Raw genomic sequence first — 17138 nt, forward strand, 5'->3', positions numbered from 1 at the left:
GACCTGGCTCCTGGGGAGGCTCTCACCATACCACACGGCTTCTCAGGGTAACTTCCTAGTTGACTGGCACCAAGGGGTGACCTGACACAAAGCTACTCCCTTTCTTGAGTTTCAACTTCTGCAAGATGATGGAGTTGGACTGAAAGAACTTTAGCGGGTCCTATCATTCCCCAAGCTGAGCAGACCAGGCTGAATACCCTCGGCTTCTTGACTCCGCCGGATCCAGGCTGGGGGATGCTCCAACACCCCAGGAGGTCCAGGAGCTGCTTCAGGTGCTCTCAAGAACCATCTGTTTAATTTATTACTCTCTGAGCACTTAATGCGCTCATCACAACAACCCTATGATGTAGGTACTATTACCTTTATTTCACAAATGAAAAAATTGAGGCTCAGGGAGATTAAGTAACTTGCCCAAGAACATTCAGCTGGGTAAAGCTGCAGACTCCCTGTCAGCTCCAGATCAGTCAGCTCCAAAGACTGAGGTCCTCCCAAGCCATCGCACGTCATAGTGCTGGTCAACCAGGGGCCAGTCAGGTACAGATCACAGCCTACACTGGAGTTGTTAGGGCTGGGGAGTGGGGAGTAAGGACAGACCAAAGGACGAAATGACATGTTGGGTTTTTCTTATTTTTTTTAAAGATTTTATTTATTTATTTGACAGAGAGAGAGAGAGAACACAAGCCAGGGGACTGGCAGGCAGAGGGAGAGGGAGAAACAGGCTCCCCATGGAGCAGGGAGCTGGATGTGGGGCTCCATCCCAGGACCTTGGGATCATGATCTGATCCGAAGGCAGACGCTTAACCGACTGAGCCACCCAGGTGCCCCGATATGACTTGTTAAATCGGAATAATCGTACCTACCTCAACTGGTGGTTGTGAGAATTCAATTAAATAATTAGAAAATTCATAAATGCTTTAAAAACAGCTACTAATATATAACACTATTGTTATGAATGAATGTTATATAGTAGTTGCCATTTTCATTTGTTTTTTGGTTTTGTTTTGTTTTTTTTTTCTTATCTATTCCTTTATTAACCCCTGGTTTCTCTTGGTTTAGATAATTTGACATTGTCTTGGTTCTTTTTGTTTGCTTTTTGTTTTTGTTGTTGTTGTTGTTAGTAGTGGCCATTTTTAAAGATTTTGTTTATTTGTTTTAGAGAGAGAGTGTAAGCGAGAGTCTGTGGGGGGGGCAGAAGAAGGGGAAGAAAGACAGAAAATATCAAGCAGACTCCACACTAAGTCTGGAGCCCCATGTGGGGCTTGATCTCACAACCCTGAAATGGTGACCTGAGCTGAAACCAAGGGTCAGATGCTTCACCGACAGAGCCACCCAGGCACACCAGTAGTTGCTATTTTTAAATTGTGTAACATATACATAAAATTTACCATTTTAATCACTTTTGTGTGTACAGCTCAGTGGCATTAAGCATATTCACATTGTTTTGCAACCATCACCACCAACCATCTCCAGAACTTTTTCATCTTCTCAAACTTAAATCCTGCCATCGGTTTTTAATAACTACTCACATAACTATTTTTTTTAAGATTTTATTTATTTATTCAACAGAGATAGAGACAGCCAGCGAGAGAGGGAACACAAGCAGGGGGAGTGGGAGAGGAAGAAGCAGGCTCATAGCGGAGGAGCCTGATGTGGGCTCGATCCTGTAACGCCGAGATCACGCCCTGAGCCGAAGGCAGACACTTAACCGCTGTGCCACCCAGGCGCCCCTCACATAACTCTTATGCTAAATATTTTCATGTTCCCATCTCCTTAATCACAGGAAGATTACAACCCTGGGTTCAAATTCAAGTTCCCTCACTGTCTATCTGAACTTGAATATCATGTAAATCTCTGAACACCAGTTCCTCCTTGCAGACGAGACTAAGGCATGGAGACCGCACAGTGCTGTGGTTAGAATCAGAAGAGATCACTGATGGAAAACTATGTTGCAACCTCCGTGCAAAGCGCTCCACAAACATATGGTCTTTAGATTGGTGGATAGACGGTACTTTTAAGCTCCTAGCTCAGCAACCGGCACAAAAAGGAACTCAGGAAAAAGTTCTAAAGAACCAAGAAGTTCCCAGTTGTTGGGTCATACTGCCCCCTGGTGGTATCCAAGAAAGGTGCAGCGTCTCTGGCCTCCCAGGTACTCTTGGAGCTACTTGTAAGATCCGGGGCTGACTGGGAACTCAAGGGAAATCCAAGGTTCCATGCCCAAGGGGCTTTTCCTTCTCTCCTAAACACACACATTATCCCCAGACATTCCCCAGTTTCCATTCTCCATTCTAGTAGGGCTGGTCTCCTTTCCATACTCCTAAGTTTCTCGTATGGCTTTTGCTCATGTTGTGACACTTCCCCACCAGTGGCTCATCAAAACCCAAATCTCCTTCAGACCCTCCTCCAGGAGGCCTCCCTGGAGCCCTCTCCCCCAATCTTTTTTTGATTTGTTTTGTTTTTTAAGAGGGGAGGCAGGAAGAGAGAGAAAGAGAGAGGAGGGCCAGAGAGAGAATCTTAAGCAGGCTCCACACCCAGCATTGAGCCCCACACAGGGCTGGGATCTCACAACCCCAAGATCATGACCCCGAGCCAAAATCAAGAGTCTGAGCTTAAGGAACTGAGCCACCCAGGCGCCCCTCCTCCCTTTCTATTTTTAAACCTCTACAGAGCTCACAGTCTGTACTTGATTATATGCAGGTGTGTAGTTCTCCCCAAACTTTGGTTCCTTGATATCATTTCCTGGTTTTCTTAATGTTTCCCATGGTCTTCAGAGCATGAACTGAAGAGATGAACCAGGTTCCTTAAAAGCTACACATTTCTGAAAGCCTAGGTACACGCTCAGATATATGGGCTGGGAACGGCACTGGGTACTTTTACAAACATACTTTTAATCTTCATGATAATGTGATGCAACTTAACTGCAAATTACATATTTCAATGTGTAGAGGACAGAACTGAGATACAATCAAATGCAGTGTATGATCCAAAAACAAAAAACAAAAACAGCCAAAAGACAACTGGGAAATTTGAATATGAATATATGTTAGATAGAACATTGATGCGCCTAACTCTTGCTTTAGGCTCAGGTCCTGATCTCAGGGTCAGGAGACAGAGCCCCATCTCAGTCTCTGTGCTCAGCATGGAGTCTGCTTCAGACTCTCCCTCTGCCTCTGCCCCTCCCCACTGTGTGTGTGCACGATCTCTCTCTCTCTCAAATAAATAAATACATCTTAAAAAAAAAAAAGTAAAAAATTTTGATGAGGTGCCTGGCTGGCTGTCAGGAAGGCACGTGACTCTTGATCTCAGGGTCATGAGTTTGAGCCCCATGTTGAATGTAGAGATTACTAAAAAAATAAAATAAAATAAGTAAAATTGTGAATAATTTGAAAAATATTTGAAGACTATATTAACATGAAAAATATGAGATAAGAGTTAAATTTAAGAAGCAGAACACAGAATTATAACAAAATATTGGAAGGAAAATATAAACCTTTGTTCTTTTCACATGGGCAGAATAGAAGCTTTGAGAGTTATCACTCTAATTATCACTAGAGCCTTAATTCTTTTTTTTTTTTAACAAGAGCCTTAATTCTGAGAAAATCTCTGAAGGAGTTGCTACAAGCTACATATTACTTTGAATCTATTTATGAGAGAGAATATATCCGTCTAAATGAGGAAACAGGAAAAAAAAAAAAGCCATCGAATTAGGTCCTGACACTGCCTGCATGTCCAGGAAGCATTTTAAAGTGCCAAGTCAGTCATTAATCACAAGCTCCTAGAGCATGGATAATCTATCCTAGTTAATTTCTTAAAAATGAATTTATTTGGGGTTCCTGGGTGGCTCAGTAAGTTAAGCATCTGCCTTAGGCTCTGGTCATGATCCCAGAGTCCTGGGATCCAGCCCCACGTCAGGCTCCAGGACCACACTGGGCTCCCTGCTTTGCAGGGGAGGCTACTTCTCCCTCTCCCTCTGCCTGCCATTCCCCTTGCTTGTGCTTGCACATGCGCTCTCTCTCTCACTGTGTCAAATAAACAAACAAACAAAACAAATAAACAAAATCTTTAAAAAGAATGAATTTACTTGAGCAATGACGGGTCAGTAAATATCCATTACAGAACACTAGCATTTGTCCACCAGAGGGGACTGAGAAGCAGCCACAAGAACGGAAAGGCTGAGAAGCAAATCGTCTCAAATGATGAGAAAATCAGGTATCCGTGATGAGCAGGAAGGGGGTATCGTCCCGTTTTACAGAATACTAAGGCACAGAAACCTTTTAAAATGGTATAAAGTGAAGAAGCAATTATTATTAATTTATATGGAAAAATTTTTTAGAGTTCTCAGACCCCAAAAATAACCTCTGTTAGGCTTTTCTGATACCTTAGGACATGTCTTGCCAATGACGCACAAAATGGATTGCGATAAAGCACAGATGCTCACAGACAGCTTGATGCTGAGATGCTGAGTGGGGACCCCCAGGAAGGTGCTCGGCTGTGCCACTCCTGCTGCTAGAATGTGCACTGCCTCTCTGAGCACTCCCTGCAAAACAAACCCTGAATGTTATTTTCACTTCTCGCCTTTTTTTTTTCCTAAAAGCTAAAATCTTTGGATTTCTCTTGGTTAGGAAAAACAGGTATTAATGTAGGTCTTTCATAAAAGCACAGTGGTAATAATGCGAACTTTGGAAAAGTAGGGGATACCTGTAATGAATGACAAGCTATGAAGCAACTCTTTCTCAGAAGCCCAGCTTTGATTTATATGACCAGCATGACCAGAAACAACCATAACTACTAGCCTAGGGGACAACTATGGTCAATTCTCTTCTACTTTTCAAAAGAAAATAGGTTATCACCTCACATGCCAGATTAGTAGAAAGCCCAATATCTGTGTCTCCCCTGAAGTTGTCCAACATCCCCAGTTTTACTCAAACCAAAGGGCCAGTATTATTATAAGGACAGAGAACTGAAACCACATTTCCACTCACCAGAGAACCTGTTTGGGGGAGCTGCTGCCTCTCTCACTGCCACAGGTGCAGCTGATGAAAACCCCCTACGCACAGCCTGAAAATCCTGCCCTGCCCTGCAGGAACTTGCTGCTCTGGATCTCGGTGCTGCCCTGAGCTGGACTCCGACGCCGGACTGCCACCTACTTCACCATCCCATGCCGGTCTCCTTGTAAGAAGAGGAGATCAGGACACAGACATGCACAGAAGAAAGACCATGTGAAAACAGAGGGAGAAGATGACCACCTACAAGCAAAGGACAGAAGCTTCAGAAGAAATCAACTCTGCCAACACCTTGATCTTAGACGTTTGGCCTCCAGAACTGTGAGAAAATTAACTTCTGTCATGTAAGTCAACCAGTTTACAGTACTATGGCAACTCTGGCAAATTAATACAGGGTCAACTTCATTCTTTTGCACGCATCTACCCACTTGTCCCAGAATCATCTGTTGAAAAGACTATTCTTTCCCCATTGAATGCTCTCAGCACCCTCGTCAAAAATCAAGTCACCTAAAATGTACAGGATTATTTCTGAACCCTTAATTCTATCCCATTGATGTATAAGTCTATGCCTATGCCAGCACAACACTGTTTTGATTAGCATAATTTCGTACTTAAGTTTTGAAATCAAGAGCTATGAGTCTTCCAACTTTGTTCTTCTTTTTCAGGATTGGTTTGGCTGTTCTCAGGGTCCTTCAATTCCATATGAATTTTAGAATTAGTTTGTCCATGTCCAGCTGCAAAAAAAGCCACTGAGATTTTGATAAGTACTGTACTAAATCTATAGACCAATTTGGGGAGTACTGCCATCATAATAATATTAAGTCTTCTGATATATGAACATGGGACATATTTCCATTTATTTAGAGCTTTAATTTCTTTTGATGATGTTTTATAGTTTTCAGTGTATAAGTCTTGAATTTATTTTGTTAAATTTATTTCTATTTATTATTTTTAATGCTATTATAATGGAATTTATTTACTTATTTTTTTAAAAAGATTTTATTTATTTATTTGACAGAGAGAGAGACAGAAAGCGAGAGAGGGAACACAAGCAGGGGGAGTGGGAGAGGAAGAAGCAGGGTCCCAGTGGAGGAGCCTGACATGGGGCTCGATCCCAGAACGCCCGGATCACGCCCTGAGCCGAAAGCAGTTGCTTAACGACTGAGCCACCCAGGCGCCCCTATTTTACTTATTCCTAAAATTTTAATTTTATGTAGGCTCCATGCCCAGTGTGGGGCTTGAACTTACCACCCCAAGATCAAGAGTTGCATGCTCTACCGACTGAGCCAGCCAGGCGCCCCATAAGTGGAATTTTCAAATTTTAATTTTGAGATTGTTCATTGCTAGTTTATAGAAGTACACTGATCTTGTATCCTGCAACCTTGCTGAATTTGTTTGACATGAATAGATTTTTGTGGATTTTTTAGGTTTTTTCTCTCTATAAAACCATGTCATCTGTGAATAGTTTTACTTCTTTCTTTCGAATCTGAAGGCTTTTTAACTTCTTTTTGTTGCCAAATTCTTTGGCTAGAACTTCCAGTACAATGTTAGATAGATACGGAAAGAGTGGATCTCTTTGCCTTGTTCCTGATCTTAGGAAGAAAGCTTTCCGTGTTTCACCATTAGGATGTTAACTATGGGGTTTTTGTACATGCTTTTTATCAGGTTGAGAAAGTTCATTTCTTTTATTAAAAAAAAAACATTTTTTTAAGTGGGCTTCACACCCACTGTGGAGCCCAACACAGGGCTTAAACTCATGACCCTGAAATCAATACCTGAGCTGAGATCAAGAGTCACATGCTTAACCAACTGAGCCACCCAGGCACCCTGAGAAAGCTCCTTTCTGTTTCTAGTTTGTTGGGTGTTTTTATCATGAAAGGGTGTCGGATTTTATTGAACAATTTTTCTGCATTGATTGAAATGAAACCATGTGTATTTTCATCCTTTGTTCTATTAATATGGTGTGGTGCATTGATTTTCATATGCTGAGCCACCATTGCATTGTTGGGGTAAATCTCAGTCATGAGGTGTAATCCTCTTAATGTACTTGCTTGAATCAATTTGCTAGTATTTCATTAAGGATTTTTGCATCTGTATTTATAAGGGATATTGGGCCTGTAGTTTCCTTTTTATGTGTTACCCTTGTCTGGCTTTTGTATCAGGACAATACTGGCCTCATATGAGTTAAGAAGTGTTCTCTTGGGGTGCCTGGGTGGTTCAGTTGGTTGAGTGTCTGCCTTTGGCTCAGGCCATGATCCTGGGGTCCTGGGATCAAGTCCCACATTGGGCTCTTTGCTCAGTGGGGGGGCCTGCTTCTCCCTCTCCCTCTGCCCCTCCCCCTACTCGTGCTCGTTCTGTCAAATAAATAAATAAAATCTTTTTTTAATTAATTAATTATTTATTTTTTAAATATTTTTTAAAGATTGTATTTATTTATTCGACAGAGATAGAGACAGCCAGCGAGAGAGGGTACACAAGCAGGGGGAGTGGGAGAGGAAGAAGCGCTCATAGCAGAGGAGCCTGATGTGGGGCTCGATCCCATAACGCTGGGATCACGCCCTGAGCCGAAGGCAGATGCTTAACCGCTGTGCCACCCAGGCGCCCCAAAATCTTTTTTTTTAAAGTGTTCTCTCCTCTTGTATTTTTTGTGAGAATTTGAGAAGGATTACTGCTTATTTTTCTCTAAATATCTGATAGAATTTACCGGTGAAAGCTTCTAGTCCTGGGATTTTGTTGTTTTCGTTGAGAGTTTTTTTATTATTGATTTAACCTCATTACTTATTATAGGTCTATCAGTGTTCTGAAAAAGTTGATTCTGACAGTTTTTGCCACATTTTTTGTTGCTATTATGAAGGGATGAACTTTTGGAGTTCCTCACTCTACTGTTTCGTTGACATCACTTCAATATGACTTATTATTGGTAATGTTAACCTGATCACTTGGTTAAGGTAGTGTCTGCAAGGTTTCTCCACTGCAAAGTTACTATTTTTTCCTTTCCATATGCTATTTCAGAGGTCAGCAAACTATGGCTGGAAGGCCAAAGCCAGCCCACTGCCTGTTTTTGTAAATAAAATTTTATTGGTACACAGCCACTCATTTGTTTACATATTTTCTGTGGCTGCTTTCATGTTACAATGGCAGAGGCGAACTGTTGCAAAAGAGACCATATGGCTCACAGAGACTAATGCAGTTGCTATTTGGCTCTTTGCTGACTCCAGCTATATTCGTTAGAAGCATATCACTAAACCTAGCCCACATATAAGGGGAGGGGAATTAAGGTCTACATTATGGAGAAAAGAACATCAAAGCATTTTTGGACATATGTTTAAAAAAAGATAATAGATATCTGGGGGACTATATTTTGAAGCTATGCAAATACCCTGTTTCTCCTTCAAGTTTTGTCTACTAATATTAGCTTCATCAGATCTTACTTGCAGCAATTATTACTGTGGTAATAGTGTAAATTACTGTTCTAATAGTGATTTTGTTTCTCTCATCTCTTTTACATGTATGAATTGAAATCCTTCTATAAGGGAGATTTGTCCCTTCTTTCCCATTTATTTATCCGATCTTTTAATTATTTAAGTATGGGCTCATAATTGGGTATTATGTAACACTGATTGGTCACTGAACTCTACCTGTGAAACTAATAATATGTTGTATGTTAATTAACTGAATTTAAATACAAAAAATAAGTATGGGCTCACAGATATTTATTTTATTCTTTGGGTCATAATCTATCATTACCATATTTACATATTATAATTTTGTTCACATACAGTAAACATCATAATTTACTTCATGGTACAGGAACTGTAGTACTTTCTCTTGTTGGAGAGACAAATGAGAACACAGTACAAGATTTTGAGTTAGAAACTTCAATTTGTGCCCTTAAGCAAATCTCTTGACCTCTCATGCTTTTTTCTCACCAGCAGAATGAAAGTATCAATAGCCACCTCACAGGATTCTCATGAAAATGCTGTTTGAACTAAGAAGTAGGATGTAGATGTTAGATTCTTTGGTAGTGAACTTTCCTTACTCTTATTTTCTTCTTCACTTTCCTTCTCTTCCTCTTTCTTTCCTCCATTCTGAGTCCACCTTTCTTCTCCTCTGCCAGTGTTGTAGGTCAAGCAGACATCCCCCATGGCACTACAGGGGTGAAACCAATGGGGTCTGAGTCATGGCACTTCTTTGAAGAGGGCTGTTTCTAGGGCCAACCCAAATAACCGGTTTCCTTCTGCTGCTATCTCTAGGAAGCCACTTTAAGGACTCCTTTGCGGTTCAAAGCAGTCTGCTTCCAGCACACATGTCCCCACCTCTCATTCCCTGGAGGGCAGGGAGCTTGCCTTACATCTTTGTAACTCCCTTACCTCCCTTACTGCACAATCCCTTTCAGGTAGTCTTCAATCATCTTTGGATGTGGATTTTAACACACATATTCTGTATTTTAACATACACATGTTCTGCATGTTACCACTAGGCAGAACATAGGCATACTACTGGCAAACATCATCAATGAAATTCATTTGATGGTTTCTATCATTTTATTAGGGCCTCATTCCTAGTTTGGAGATATTTGACTTTCTACTTCAATAGGAACTAGCTGTGTGGGAGGCTATAAACTGAATCAGACATAAATGGCACTGGGCCTCAAGGAACCCACAGTGCAGGTGACAGAAGAGAGCTCTGCACAAATAACCAACCATCGATTATCAAGGATTTCAAGATGTTATTTATTTATTTGTCAGAGAGACAGAGAGAGAAAGAGAGTGTGAGCACAAGTGGGGGGAGCGGCAGGCAGAGAGAGAAAGAGGCTCCCTGCTGAGCAGGGAACCCAACTCGAGGCTTGATCCCAGGACCCTGAGATCATGACCTGAGCTGAAGGCAGACGCTTAAGTGGCTGAGCCACCCAGGCGTTCCTATCAAGGACTTCAAATATCAGTCATCACATAGTCTTTGTTTGGCAGGCAGTGGGTAACTAGTGAAGGCTTTTGAGGACGAAGGTGACGTAATCTACACTGAGGAAGTAGAAGGGATGACATGCACGTGCCTGGATACATGGGGGCAATTAGAAGGCTTTTAGAATGATCAAATGAGAAATAATATACATCAACGGCAGTAAGAATGGAAAGAAGTGGACAGAAAACCTTGCAGCAGGACATGGTTAATTAGAAATCAGAGAATCTTAGAAGGTGACCTTTGAGAGTATATGGGGCAACTCTTATGTTTCAGAAGAGGGAGATGAGAACTGAGGACACTGTTACTTGCCCAAGCTCACGTGGTTAGTTAGCCACTACTGGTCAAGCTGACTCTAGGCTATGCTGCAGTAAGTCAGTCCCCAGTCTCCGGGGCCTAACCCATAAAAGTTTATTTCCTACTTGCAAAAAGTCCTCTATGAGCCAGGAGGCTCCCCAGAACAGCACCATTCCAAACAATGATTCAGGGATCCAGTCTGCTCTTGCGGCTTCTGCCAACTCAACTCATACGTTCCAGGAGGAGAAAGTATGGAGAACATGTATCACTTCCTCTCACAACCCTTTGGCCAGAATTAGACATATGCCCCAGCTTAACTACAAGAGAGGTTGGGAAATGTAGTGGGAAGAAAGTGGGCTTGAGATACTTATGTGTTGTTTGGTGACTGTGACAGAGTCGGCCTATCCCCATAATCCAGTTCTTTTTATGACAGTTTATGGTAAGTGGAATCCACTTCATGCATTTGCTCACACCTGTGTTCTATCTTCTTGTTACTGTAGACTTGGCAAGAGAACTGAAAACAGATTTTCAGTCTTGAGAGAAACAACCTCATTCAGAAACTGTAAGTAGGCAGCTTGAAATAAGCTGCAGATATTTCAAGCAACTCCAAACTCCATATCACCATATGGCAATTATTTGCATAATTTTAAAAATATGTGCAGAACTATCTGCATAGTACACATCAACTCAGAATATACACCTGTGCCCCATGACTTCTGAAGTTACAGAAGTACAGGCAGGTCATAGGATTATAGTACAAATGACAGCCTCATAGCAGAGCACAGAAGAGCTGATCTAGAAGGATGAAGTCAATGACTCCCTGGGCACCTGCCTGCCAAGCTCCCAACCTCCTCCCAAGAGAAGAAGACCTTTACAATTAAAAGACGTACTCAATAGCATGGGACCCCCCACATCCTGGCCACACCTGACCAGAGAAGGGGAAGATGCTTGACTCAAGGGCAGCTAATTTCTAGATGGGCACGTGGCTTGTGAGGTGGTATGATACAAGATGACTGGAGATTAACCAGGCCAATCAGAAAAGAGAGATTTTTGAAGATATGGTCTGTCAGCTGACAGAAGGCACAGGAAATGAAGGGCACAGAGAAAAGATAGCATGTCCTTGAGATAGTAGAAATCTGGAGTCAACAAAAACCTGAGTGTTGCTTCTCAAAGAGTGAGAAGTAGGTGGTTGGCAGTGCCAGGCCATACGGAAGCTGTGGAAGCAGAATATCACTGAGTTGACAAAATGGCCAGTATCAGAAAATTAGCAAATTCCTGCCATTAAGGGGGCAATGAGATATTTGGGTCCCTAGAGTTGTGCTGATTAGATTCCAAACTGCTTGTAAGTCCCCAAAAAGCCCAGATATATGACTATTCCTGAACTTCTAGCCCTGTTGCTGAGATTTCTGTCTTCCTTAATTTTCTAAGGTTGCTTACAATCACCCCTTATTACTTCTGGTGGCCTGAGTGACTCTGTCCTTTGCAACCACAGCCTCCATTAGGCCATAAAAAGAAATGACGTTCTAATACATGCTACAACATGGATGAATCTTGAAAACATTAAGCCGAATAGAAGAATTCAGACACAAAAGAATAAATATGGTATCATTCCACTGACATGAGGTATCTGGAATAATCAAAATCAAGGAGACAGAATGTAGAATAGAAGTTACCAAGGGCTGGGGTCTGGGGGAATTGGGGAGTTATTACTTAATGGTTAGAAAGTTTCTGTTTGGAATGATGAAAAAGTTTTAGAAATAGTGGCTACTATCTAGTGGCAATGATTACACGGCATTATGAAAGTACTTAACACCACTGAATTATACATTTTAAATTTGTTTAAATAGTAAAATTAATGTCATGCATATTTTACCACACAAAAAAATCCATTGGGGATGCAGTATGATGGAAGGAACAGCAGCTTAGAGTCAGAGAACCTGGGTTCAAGACTCAGCTCTGCCGTTTTCTACCTGTGTCACTTTAGGCAAGTTACCCAACTTCTTAGTATATTCATTTGAAAAACAGAGATAATAAAACCCCTTCTAAGTTTGTTATGAGAAAAAATGATGAAAAAATGTATTAAGTCATTACGTAAACATCTTTTAAAAATGGCCTAGTGACTCTTGCTATGCATATTTGGAGCAAAGACAGCAGGTCTCCATATTCTCATTTTAGGAAAGTGTGAGGCTTCTCTTTTATGTGCTCAGGGCACACTGTTGTGAACAGTGTGAAGCTCACCACGTCTGCCTTCAGAGACCAGACTTCACAGAATGTCCCTCTTCTCCACTTCATTCTGTCATTCCCTCTCTAGCCCCTTTTGGGTCCCCAATGTTCTGCTGTTCTCTCTCCCTCTAGTCCCCATGAAGACCAGCCCTTAGGAGGGATTATTTTTTCATTCAAACTAAAGTCCCTTTGTTCCCTTCCCAGAGTATATCTGTGTTTAGACCATATCTTTTTCCATGGAGGGAAAAGCCTGATCCATTTAAGTTTGCTGAGTTGAACTGAAAATTTTTTTAGGCATCAGCAGACATGAAGGTATAGGAAATGTTGGAGGAAAGAGAGGCCTCCAGGCCCTTTGTGTCTCCCACAGCCAGGCTGTTAATAATCCTGAAATATTTGCTGACTGGGATCCTTCCTCTGGGCATCAGCAAAAGGCAGAGAGTGGACTAAACGATTTCTCAAATTTGATTCCATTCTGATATTCTGCGAAGTGTAGTAAGTGGACACCCACACCAGGAAGGCTGGAGAGCTGTCCAAGGTCCTGAAGTGTAATTGAGCAGGGAAGTCTCTTTGTATGCTGCTGGGGCCCTGGCAACTCTGGTTCAGCCTAAACTCAGATTTAGAAGAGGTGGATAAATAGATAATTCTGGGAAGGGGAAAGGATGAGAGAGAGAGAATTACACAAACACGCAGAACCTTTTTGATAGGCTTAAGCACAGAGAGACTGCTGAGGCCAAAACACAGAAAACTTTTTTTTTTTTAAGATTTTATTTATTTATTCAACAGAGATAGAGACAGCCAGCGAGAGAGGGAACACAAGCAGGGGGAGTGGGAGAGGAAGAAGCAGGCTCATAACAGAGGAGTCTGATGTTGGGGCTCGATCCCACAACGCCGGGATCACGCCCTGAGCCGAAGGTAGACGCTTAACCGCTGTGCCACCCAGGCGCCCCACAGAAAACTTTTTTTTACCCAGAAACCTTTGTTTTGATTTTATTTTTAAATAAGAATGGTTACCAAGATAGCCCAAATGCCTTAAGCAAAAATATGGTAAAAGTGAAAAGGAAAAAAAAAACTGTGTGTCAAATAATGCAATGCAAAACCACATAAACACAAATTTGTAAGCAAAACTACAACCACATAGACTGATGTGTCACCATCAACTGAGCCATACCAATGGACTCATAGCTCTTTATTTTTATCTTTTATATAGATAGTAATAGTCTAATTTTTATGAACAGAAGACAACTGGAAGTATAACTTAGCCTGATGGCACATTATATCACATATCTTTGCTAAAAACACACCCCCTTCTCCAGAAAGATTGGAGCACAATACTCCTTACCTGCCTTTATTATATCCTCATGCAAGCATATTTTCATCAAGGCTAAAGAAACTTTGCTGAAAAAATAACTAGTCTAAAACCGGACACAGAGAGGGGATGGGTTTCCCTCTGAGGTCTTAGCACATATGGTCTGCAGTCGAATACATACTGCCTAATGGTAGTTCTTAGGTTAGGACCTAAGTTAGCCTAACTCTTCAACTAATAGCAAGTTCTTTAAGAGTAGCAACCATGTCTCATGTCTTCTCCTACACACACACAAACAGCACCAAACATCCAGCTGGACACACAGTAGGTGTTCAATAAATGTTGGTTGGTTGACTGCTTAAGGCAAAGTAGAAATGGAAGCTGGATTTCATTCGGGTGATGTATTTCTTTTCTTCCTTTTTAAAAAATTAGAGTGTTTTTAACAGGGAAAAACTAAAAACAACATAAAAGTCCAACAAAAGACTGATTAAACAAATCATGGCACATTCATGTACTACACTGAATTGTAAAAAGAAGTACATAGGGGCGCCTGGGTGGCACAGCGGTTAAGCGTCTGCCTTCGGCTCAGGGCGTGGTCCCGGCGTTATGGGATCGAGCCCCACATCAGGCTCCTCTGCTATGAGCCTGCTTCTTCCTCTCCCACTCCCCCTGCTTGTGTTCCCTCTCTTGCTGGCTGTCTCTATCTCTGTCGAATAAATAAATAAAATCTTTAAAAAAAAAAAAAAGAAGTACATAGATAGAGACACCTTTTATGGGAAAATGGTCACAATGAATAGCATTTAAAAAAGCCGCAGAACAGTATATAAGATGCATATGATTCTATATTTATAAAAATTTAATCTGAGAATAGTGACACTTTTTTATCACTTCTATATTCATTGCTGTAATTCTGGCAGCTGGCATAGAGCCAAGGTTCAGTAAATGTTTGCTAAATGACTAGGATAACACCAAGAACTAAGAGTAGCACTTAAAATACTCCCAACAAAGTGTGAATTCTGACCTTTTTCTGTTACTCTAGAAAAAGCAGGATTTTCCTATTGTTTGGCAAAAAGGAGGGAGGAGAAGACTTTAAATTAGATGAAATTGGGAGAGCATTAGATTGAAGGTCATTGGTTCAATCCTAGATTTGGGTGACACTTTCTTTTTTTATTTAATTTATTATTTGAGAGGAGTGGCAGGGCAGAGGGGGAGGGAGAGAGAAAATCTTTTTTTTTTTTTCCTTTTTAAGATTTTAGGTATTTACTTGTCAGAGAGAGAGAGAGAGAACAAGCAGGGGGAGCAGGAGGCAGAGGGAGAAGCAGGCTTCCCACTGAGCAAAGAGCCTGATGAGGGACCAATCCCAGGACCCTGGGATCATGACATGAGCTGAAGGCAGACTGAGCCATCCATGCATCCCAAGAGAATCTTAAGCAGGTTCCATACCCATTGCAGAACTAGACGTGGGGCTTGATCCCACAACCCTGAGATCATGACCTGAGTCAAAATCAAGAGGTGGATGCTTAACCAACTGAGTCACCCAGGCGTCCCTATTTTTTTTTTTTTGCTTACTTTATCTATCTACCTATCCATCTATATATTAACCAATATTCCTAACTTTTTATTTTGAAAAATTTCAAACCTAGACAAAAGTTGCAAGGCTAACTGTTAACTTTTTGCCACATTCGCTTTATCTATGTGTGTGTGTGTGTGTGCGTGCGCGCGCCCGCGTGTTTGCTAAACCATCTGAAAGTAAGTTATATAAACCATGACATTGCAACCCAAAATACTTCAGCATGTATCACCAAAGAACATTTGCCTATTTATATATTTTTCCCAAAGAACTATTTCTTACTTTGAAATAGTTTAAGACTCACAAGAAGTTGCAAAAGTAGTACAGAAAGTTCCCAGGTACCATTCACCCAGCTTGCTCTTCATGATAACATCTTATATAACCACAGTACATTATCAAAACCAGGAAAATGACACTGACACAGCAAATTAATTCAACTACAGATCTTATTTGGATTTCACTAGGTGTCTCAGTTTCTCTCTCTTTCAATCTATGAATTTTTCACATGTATAGAGTTGAATAACATAATGGTTCCATTACCACACACACACACACACACAAACCCAAACCCTTCCTGTTACCCCTTTATAGTCAATTCCTCCCTCAAACCCTAATTCATCAACCACTAATCTGTTCTCCATCACTATAATTTTGTCACTTTGAGAATGTTACACAAATGGAGTCGTGTATTATGTAACATTTTGAGATCAGCACAATATCCTTGTGATTCATCCAAGTTGTTGAGAATTATTCATCTACAGGTGATTCTTTTCATTTTTTAATTTTAATTGTTTTAATAGTTACTGAGTAGTATTACACTGGATAGTTGGTTTATCCATTCACCTGTTGAAGGACATTTAGGTTGTTTCCTGTTTTTGTCTATTACCAAGAAAGCTGCTATGGATATTCATGTACAGATTTTTTTGTAAGTTTTCATTTTTCTTTTCCTTCTTTTTTTTTTTTTTAAGATTTTATTTATTTATTTATTTGAGAAAGAGAGAGACAGCACAAGCCGGGCGGGGAGGGGAATGGGAGAAGCAGACTCCCTATTGAACAGAGAGCCAGCCGGATCCGGCTCAATCCCAGGACCCTGAGAACATGACCTGAGCCTCAGGCAGCTGCTTAACCAGCTGAGCCAACCAGGTGCCCCGGTTTTCTTTTTTTTTTTTTTTCTAGGCTGAATACTCAGGAGTGAGATTGCCGGGTCATATGGTAAGCATATGTTTAACTTTATAAGAAACCGCCAAAGTGTCTTCCAGAGTGGCTGTACCATTTTAAAATCCTACAGATAAGAAATCCAGATGCCCTGAATCCTGTAAGTAGTTCATATTGTCAATATTTTGTTTCAGCCACTTTAGTAGGTAGATAGTAGATATCACTGGGGTTTTCACTTGCATTTCCCTAATGGCTAGTGATGTTGAACACATTTTCATACACTTATTTGCCATCTGTATATTCCCTTTGGTAAAATGTCTGTTCAAATCTTTTGCCCATTTCCTAACTGGAATGTTTCTTACTGCTGTGTTTAGAGTTCTTTATATATTATGGATACAAATCCTTTGTGGGATATATGATTTGTAAACATTTTTCCCAGTCTATGGTTTGTCTTTTCATCATCATCATCATCATTATTATTTTCTTAATAAGGTCTTTTGCAGAAAAAATTTTTTTAATTTTGATGAAATCAAATCTATTGATTTCTTTTATAGGTTGCACCCTTGGTGTCACACCAAAGACTCTTCCCAAGTGGTTGTACAGAAAATAATTTTTTAAAAGATTTTTAAATTTA

At 40.8% G+C, this 17138-nt stretch overlaps 1 long non-coding RNA gene across 1 annotated transcript; it reads left to right on the plus strand.

Annotated features, from left to right (window-relative positions):
- The first annotated feature begins 5037 nt into the window (after positions 1 to 5037).
- On the plus strand, positions 5038 to 16863 carry LOC117802595. Its single transcript, XR_004625953.1, has 3 exons — positions 5038 to 5344; positions 10754 to 10815; positions 16526 to 16863. It is a non-coding gene; the product is annotated as an uncharacterized LOC117802595 (long non-coding RNA).
- Positions 16864 to 17138: the final 275 nt, after the last annotated feature.

This window comes from Ailuropoda melanoleuca, chromosome 6 (assembly GCF_002007445.2).
Source record: "Ailuropoda melanoleuca isolate Jingjing chromosome 6, ASM200744v2, whole genome shotgun sequence".
NCBI lineage: Eukaryota > Metazoa > Chordata > Mammalia > Carnivora > Ursidae > Ailuropoda > Ailuropoda melanoleuca.